Source organism: Nanorana parkeri, unplaced genomic scaffold, assembly GCF_000935625.1.
Source record: "Nanorana parkeri isolate BGI_ZX_2015 unplaced genomic scaffold, ASM93562v1 scaffold40, whole genome shotgun sequence".
NCBI classification, from domain to species: Eukaryota; Metazoa; Chordata; class Amphibia; order Anura; family Dicroglossidae; genus Nanorana; species Nanorana parkeri.
In genome coordinates, this window is record NW_017306308.1 from 1309483 (window position 1) to 1318552 (window position 9070).

The 9070-nt window shown below is 43.3% G+C and overlaps 1 protein-coding gene across 5 annotated transcripts in view; it reads right to left on the minus strand.

The window, feature by feature from the left end:
• CSNK1G3 (casein kinase 1 gamma 3) overlaps positions 1 to 9070 on the minus strand; it is a 101899-nt gene that overhangs the window by 84348 nt on the left and 8481 nt on the right. The gene's annotated exons all lie outside the window — the stretch shown is intronic.

The window sequence follows — 9070 nt, forward strand, 5'->3', positions numbered from 1 at the left end:
TCAAGGCTGTGGCAGGCCATAGGAACAAGCCCTAAAGCACACTACGGACCCAGGAGAACATGAATATCCCTATACTGTCAGTGCCATACCTGGGAGTATGAAAACAACCACACACAGGCTGATACACAGCAGTAATACGTGGTAATCATCCAGCTGAATTAGACAGTTTGATTATAGGGCACTGCTGGTATTTCTAGGTCACGTACTGATATCACACCATTCTACAGCCCAGGGAAACAGAGGCCATAGAAAAACATCTCCATAGACCGGAACATACAACCTGTACATATGACATTATGATGCAGCATTTCTTAAAACCAGAGAAAAGACAAATTCTTAACTTTTGCCAACAGCAACACAACAAAAAGGTTTAACCTTTCATTTTATGGAAAAAGGAATTCGGTAGCTACAGGCAATGACGGGTTCCATTTTCTTCACATTAACCCTTTTGTAACCAGAAAGCATTGATGCCGAGAGGAAAGGCAAAACTTAGGAGCATGTCGGTCAACTGAACAATAACTCCATAGCTTATTAGCATTATTTTTTGGGGGGGAGGGGACATAAGTCTGTTATCTGGAACATTTTTGTTTATTTTTTTTTCAAATTAAAAGACTTTTCCCCAATTTCTTTTCATTCAATATTAATATTGTTCAGTTGGAGAAACCTTTCTGGACATTTTGAGAAGTGGTTGGGAATGGCTAGGTTAGAGGGATCAGCAATTTTTGGTTGATGCTCAGGAATGTTAACCACCCAGTGAATTCAAAAAAATTTAGTAGTGTATATATAAAAAAAAAAAAAAAAAAAAAAAAACAACAACAACAAAAAACCCTGCTCTGTTTTTATTATAGGTTGACGAATACACATAAATGTAGGGGGGAATGTAATATATTGCAGCTTAGCAGTCCTGATGAACCGCCAGATGAGGTGAATGTGTTAAGGTGCCCATACACTGCTCGATTCTCATACGAGAAATCGGGCGAAATCCAGCGATCGTTCGAGAATCGAGCAGTGTGAACTAAAGGTGCCCATACACTGCTCGATTCTCATACGAGAATCGCGGGAAATCCCGCGATTGTACGAGAATCGAGCAGTGTGAACGAAGACGTGCGACCGTTTCTACTGTACGGTCGCACGTCTTTTGTCGAACCAGCATGCTCGAAATCGTACGATTCTCGGCGGGTTTCTAGCCTGCTCGCCCGATAGCTGCAGAACGGGCCGGTGTGCGCACGCGCACACTGCCCGTTCTGCATTGCCGTCATCGGAAGCCCGCCCCTCAGCGGGGCGGGCTTTCGATGATCGCAAGTACGATCTGCCCGTCCAAGGTGGGCAGATCGTACGGGCTTTCAAGAAGCATACGACCATCGCAAGACAAAAGTCTTGCGATGGTCGTAAGGTGTATGGGCACCTTTAGTTTTCTTTTTCAGGCTTTTCACACTTGATTTGCATCTAACATCTAGAGAATAACAGACTTCTCGTCACTGGGAGGCTACGATCACACCTCCACTGTCTATGGAGGGAGCCATGATTGCCACCCAGGCTGGACTTCAAAACATGTCCACCTTTCTTCATATCCATTACATGGGGGGGTAATGGGTTTAGCACTTCACACAAGCTAGATAGACAACATTGTTTTTGCTTTCAGTTTATCTCACAGGAAGTGGCAAAGACACTGCATTTTTAGCAGGATCAGCAGGTATTTCCCATACTTGCCAAAAATGTTCTTAGCCTGAAAAGGAATGCAGACACTATAAGGCTCCATTCGCACCTGAGCGGCTGTCCGTGTGTATTTTGGCTGTACGGATACGCGCGGAGCAGCTCTAAACAGGAAATTCAAGGTGCATTGTTCACACCATTGCAGGGGCCGCGCATAGTGCAAGCGTGATAATCCAGCGAATTCTGCACGTTCGATGCTACGTAATAGCCGCAAACGAGCGGCATCCGTGGGGATTCATAAATATTAGCATTTTTGTCCCACACGGTTTTCCGCATGGAAAACATGCAGGAACTGCAAACACTAAGTGTGACTGCAGCCTAAATAGGGACTAGTAAGGTGCAATATATGACATTTTGACAAAGAAATGTCCCCTCCAGCACTAAAAAGGTGCCTACAGACATTATATGCACCATCTGCCCATTGGAACGCACCAGGGGAACTTACCTTGTAGTTCCTATGGAAAAAGAGAGAGTGGGTTAAAATCACTAATGGCCATAGAAATACACCCCAGGCAATTAAATCATTAGCCCAAACAGGTTTAGCCAGTGGGCTAAACACACACATGAAAATTCCCCATTCATAAATAATCAGCCAGATAACATTCACAATATTTCCTGCCCCTGATGGAGCTTACAATCTTATTTCCTCATCGTAAAAAACAAAAATGCACATATAGTAGCTCCATAATAACCATATAGTTGGTCTAACTTCTTTTCAGTCAAATCTCTGGTGAATTTTCGATAGAGACAGGATGCAAGTGTGATGAGGGCCTTACAGTTGGAAACTTTGAAGCCCAAAGTGTCAAAGAACAGAAAGCAGATAAATGCACAGGCAAAATAAAAAAATTAGGAGGCTCATTTAGTCTTATCTGGTCCGATGTGGTGCCTTAAAGCTTTAGGCAGATCATTTATTTTAGTGGGCCATCAACAGACTACAACTGATCTGAACCATTTTTCCCCAACCCCGCTTGGTAATGCATTACTGTGCACTGCAGCATTGGATATGTGCTGGTTTAGTGCCTTGGGGTGCCATTTAAAAGGTGAGTGGCACCGAAACACACACCAGTGTGTTGTGGCCCATTCACCCTTAATGGCACTCCACCACGCAAGTCAGAATGGGCTCTACAGCTAAACGTCAGTCAAATTTTATAGGGTGGAGAAGGTTAGAGCATTTGTCATCCACACTTTGAGGATTTATCCACACTTCCGGCTCACCAGCTCCACCGACATGAAAAGTATGGTTTAGTTTGTAAATCAGATCTAAAACCAACCACCAAGCTTGATGTCACACCTTTGCGTTGCGGTAATACATGCGTTGCATATTGCAATTAAACACTGCAGCAACAGCAGGTCACCAGGAATGGCTAAAACAAAGTGGAGGAGATCAGTAGCAGACACAATTAAGCATTAAAATGAAAGGTTTAAAGTATTTTACAAGGAAGGAGAAATTGTTTATGATACCCAGTGCTTTAGCAAACTAAATGTCTTTACAGGTTAGACCTACTTTAACAATTTTAATGGCAGCAACCATATACATTTCTGTAGCAAAGGTTTCCTTTTGCCATATAAAATAAACATTGGTAAAGACATATATGTACAAAATACACAAAACACCATGAAATCTGTCTCTGTACCACACCAACAAGAAAAGGTTCAGTTTAATGTACACTTGTGACCAGACTATAAACAATATTTAAATATTCTTCACACGTAGAAAAAGAGCTTGAAAACAAGCCGTTAATGACCTCTGTAGCTGCATATACTGTGAAGCAATTCATTAGGGCTGCAACAACTAATCGACATAATCGATTATAATCGATTATTGAAAAAGTTGTCAACTTTTTCAATAATCGATGAATCGGCTTCCGATCAGTTGGCCCTGTTCACGGCTCCACACATGCTGCGCGCCGCACCTCCTCCGCACCTCACGCTCGCAGACCCGCCCGCATCCACGCCGCACCTCCTTCCCGCCTCACACTCACCGCCCGCCCACATCCATGATCGGCACAGGCACGCGTGGAGATGTAGTAAGGAGGAGCAGGTGTGGGGGGATGACAGCCGCCGATAGACAGGTCCGATCTCAGAAGCAAGTTGCTGGAGACTGCTCAGGTAAGCCTGCACACTCCCACACATGGTGCTCTATAATGTATTGCTGGGATTTGTATTCCTCTATAGCTGATGGTACATTGTGCTGTATATTATACATAGGAATACAAATCCCAGTAATACATTATACACTGTATGTATAATGTATTGCTGGGATTTGTTGTACTCCTCTATAGTTGGTGATATTCTGCACTGCGCTGTATAGAGGACTACAAATCCCAGCAATAATACATTATACAGCGCCATGTGGAATTCCACCAGCTATAGAGGAGCACTACAAATCCCAGCAATAATACATTATACAGTGGTGCACTGCCGAATACCAATGGCTATAGAGGACTACAAAACCCAGCAACAGTACATTATACAGCGCAATGCAGAATACCGCCAGCTATAATGTACTATTGCTGGGATTTGTTGTATTCCTCTATAGCTGGTGGTATTCTGCATTGCTCTGTATAATGTACTATTGCTGGGATTTGTAGTCCTCTATAGTCGGTGCCATTCTGCATTCATTGCTGTATAATTTTACACTTTCCTTTTCACTATATTGCACACCACACTATTTTTTTACTTCCACCGCTCCAAACTTGCTCCTGTGATGGACTACAATCTCAATACAAACTAGTAGTTCATCACTGGAGCCATTTTTAAAAATGTATTTTATTGTTTATCCGATTAATCAAACTTAATAATCGGTTAACTAATCGATTTTGAAAATAATCGTTAGCTGCAGCTCTACAATTCATCCCCAAACCAAAGATAAGACTCTGAAGGTGGAATTCAGTGATTTCTAATGGCTTACGTTCACCTGGTGTTTGTCTGCATTAAAAGGTTGGCAAGTTTCTCCAGCCATAGAAGGAGGATAAGGGCTAAGATTTTAATGTGAAGATTCATTTCTTCACAATGTTTGTATCTACCGAGCTGAACGCATGAATGGCTTGTTTTGAAGTGTTTGTATTACTTGTTTAGAATATATGAACACTTTAATACAGGAAGTAAAATGGGGAAACATTCTCCAACCTGAGGACAATTTTCCTTTTTAGCGATTCCTGTTCTGGCAACAACTCAAAAGTTTTAATTTCCCTGCACTCGCTCTCAGTCCCAGTGACAGGGGTCACCAAGACAAAACAGACTATTTCACAAATGAGCGCACACACACTTGACAAGAGTTTAACCTCTCAACTACTCTATACAAAACAAAAATAAATATATTTTGCAATAGAGACACAGTTTTTCTTTTTCCACCATTTTGCCATGACATGCTGAAGGACACTATTTGATGTTCACTAAAAGTCCTATGATCTCTGAACACAATACCTTGAATAATGATATTGTATATGCAACATAATACTCATAATTATTAAAATATTTAGACAATGGATATTTTTCTAAACACTTTTTACTCATATGTTTTTTCTTTGGTGGAACACAAAACCAATAAAACATTTGATTATGGTGAACATGCAGGCATTTTCGTGACATACGGAATATTAAAAATGAACACAAAAAAACAAAAACCTTTCATTATGTCATGTTTCTAAAAAATACTATGCAACATCTTTATTACTACCTGGCTACTTCAGGTTGCCCAGCTGAAAAAGAACTCTGGGGGAGGACAATAAGCTTTGGCAAGACAAGGGTCTCCTTGGTGCCTACAAGGGTCATTGGAAGGGAAGAGTTGACAAATTTAATAGAGATGCACGGATATTGGTATCTGGGCATTTTCATGAATACGCCGATACTGTTGCTTTAAAATTTAAACTGAAGCAGCTTTCTGAGGTCCCGCACTTGCTGGAGACTTCATGCAGCGCCTGTTTACAGCTCTTCCGTTGATCGCTCCCTCTGAAACCCTCCTCTGGAGACATCAGTCCGGCACAGCGTATGTAGCAACATTTTTTTTCTGCATTACTGTATAATGTATTGCTGGGATTTGTGGGCCTCTATAGCTGGTGGTATTGTGCATTGCTGTATAATGTATTGCTTAGATTTGTAGTCCTCTATAGCTGGTGGTATTCTGCATTGCTGTATAAAGCATTGCTGAGATTTGAAAACCTCTATAGCTGGTGGTTTTGTGCATTGCTATAGAATGTATTGGTGGAATTTGTAGACCCTCTAGAGCAGTGGTTCTCAACCTGTGTAACCTCAGGACCCACATTTGTCCTTGGTCATTAAGTTGCGACCCAAGTTGCACTGCAATGGAACACACGGCACTGCTGTACCGCACGTTCCGGTGCGGGTGATTGAACTGTGGGCGGGAGGTATGTTTGGGGTGTCATTCAGCTGAATGGCAACGCAACGCATCTCCAACAGCAGTACTAGTGTGAACGTGCCCTCAAAAACACTGACAGACACACACAACCACAATCTCACACAAACACACACACTCTCCCTTTTTTTTTTTTTTTTAAAATCCCCCCCCCCCCCCAGGCTCCCTACCTTACGAGAACTGGAGTGGATCCCCAGCCTGGGGTCCAGTGTGTGCTGCTGTGCTGGAGCTCCATCCATGTGTGCATTGCTTGTACGCCCTGTAGAGATGACGGGAGCCAGAACATGACGTCACTCCGGTCCAGGCACCTCTACGAGAGATGCAATGAAGCTGTTAACAATGCAGGTATGGATGGAGCTTGCTTGCGGCCTTAGCTCCAGCCCACCCCACCCTAAGCTGACACTCTGCTCCAAGCAGCATTTGAATGCCGGCTTGGTGCGAGAACTGACAGTGCTGCGCTAGAAGCACCTAGAAAAGTGGAAGGTACGCGGCGCCCCACTGAACATGGGGTCACGACCCACCAGTTGAGAACCAAGGCTCTAGAGCTTGGAGTCAGTGGCAGAACTACCAGGGTTGCAGCAGTGACCGAGCCCTGGTGCTCCACCCCTATCCTAAAATCATTAGTCTGTATTGTTTAGAAAAACTGTCATATGACACACACCAAAAAAATAATATGGCATCGGTAATTGGTACTGGCAAGTACTTGGGGGAAAAGTGTCAGTATTCGTACACCGTCTGAAAAAAAAAATTAAAATAGTATGGGTGCATCACTAACATTTACCACTGGTATGTATCAGAAATGGAATGTAATAATTCCTACAAATGCATGCACGCATTTAGAATAATGTACTAAAACACATGGAATTTCCTTTGCATTTCTCCCTAAATGTAGCACGTTGTGGTAAATAGACCCTAGTAAGAAAAAAATAAAAAAGTGACCTCATTTACATATACTTTGCTCACACTGCATAATGCAGCAACATTCAAAAAAACACTTGGATCGGATAAAAACAAGCCCTTACAAACCACATTACCTCCTTTCTCCCCAGGCAGGTATATTTTTTTCTATGTGCACTCATAGGCCTCATTCACACACACAACGCAAGAGCAAAATTGTATATTGCGTATATACGCATATGTACATGCGTATATGCGCGCACTATATGCAATCCCAGAATGCATCACTCGTAATAAAAATTTTAATGTGCTGTGCGCGTAAATACGCAGCAATACGCTGCCCGGACGCATCTCTGTTCTATTCTGTTTTTGCGCATATAGACGCTACGCAAATATACGGCTCCATACGCGGCTATGTGTATGGAGCCATATATTTGCATGTGTTGCATATGGTACAATACGCGTGTATATGCGCAGCAGCGTGAATGAGGCCATAGACATATAGGGCTTGATTATTTTCTGCCCTTGGGGAGCAAGGGCATCTTGTTTGCACCAGATATAATGTCATATTAACATACAAGGCCAATATGTCTATAGCATGCATCTAGCAAAATCCTAAAAAAAAAAAGAAGCAGTAGCAAAGTTTGTATATTGTTCCAGCATGTATTGAAAGTCTTTTAAAAGGAGAACTATGGGGTTAGGGCTTTTCCCCATAGTTCTCCTAAGGGTAACGTGAGGAATTGCACACTCAGCTTCTGTGTTTTCTAAAACAAGACTTCAAGCATATATAAAACAAAAAAAACACAACAACTAGCACATGTACATAAAAACAAACACTTGCACCACGATTAAAAAAATAAAATAAAAAAGCAAAGAGGTTGTGTTGCAGGAATGCGTGAACTCCAAGTATAATGATGTAAACAGCAGCTAGATAAGTCACAGGGCAGCAGAGCGCTCCATTACTGGACAATTATTTCAATCAGCCTATGCAGTCAGAAATACCAGTATTGTCCTGGGAATGAAGGAAAACGCTGGATCTATTCCAGAAAGCTGCTATATACACACACAAATAGGAGGCCTCTTTAGAGCCCAGCCACTGCAAACTGAATACCAAGCAAGTATGTCTGTCCAAAACCTAAACACTGTATATGACAAAGTCATAAAAAAAATACAGAACACTGTATAACAGCAGCCCCCTTTAGGAGAAGGTAGTTAATACGCAGCTTCTTGAGAGGTGCAATGCTAAATCTTCACAATCTTGAATAGCCTAGAGCCTTGGCTCTCAACTGGTGGGTTGTGACCAAAAAGTGGGTCGTGACCCCGTGTTCAGTGGGTCGTGGCATGCCTTCCACTTTTCTGGGTGAGAGGCTCCTCTGCCTTCCCGCTAGTGCACCACTGTCAGTTCTCACGCCAAGCAGCCATTCAAAATGTGCTGCCCAGCACTGAGTGTCAGCTTTAGGTGGGGCAGGCTGGTGCTATGGCCACAAGGGAACTCCATCAATGCATGCCTTGCATACATCTCCCGCACATGCCCTGCAGAGGTGCCTGGACCAGAGTGTAGTCACATTCTGGCTCCCGCCACATCTACAGGGCACACAAGGGAGCTGTGCAAGCAATGCACATATGCATGGAGCTCTGACATAGCACAGCAGCCCACTCGGGACCCCAGGCTGAGGATCCACACCAGTTCTCGTAAGGTAGGGAGACTGGATGGACCTTTTAAAAAAAAAAGTATGTATGTATGTATGTTTTTGAGGGCCCGTTCACACTAGTACAGTGCATCAAACTGTACCACACAATGGCACCTACTAGGGATGTCCCGATACTGATACAAGCATTGGTGTCGGGACCGATAGAGGGCATTGCCCTGATACATAGCGCCGAAGCTTGTGCTGTGGTTTTTTTTTCTGACCTTGCCGAGCATTGTAGTTGAAGGAGCATCGCGTCACTGCTGCTCCGGTGGGCGGCGCTCCAGGTGGGGTCCTAATTTAGGTGGCAGTTGACTGCCCAGAGGACCCCACTCGGAGTGCCTCCCACTGGAGCAGCAGTGGCAAGACGCTCCACTTCAGCTCAGTGCAGAAGACA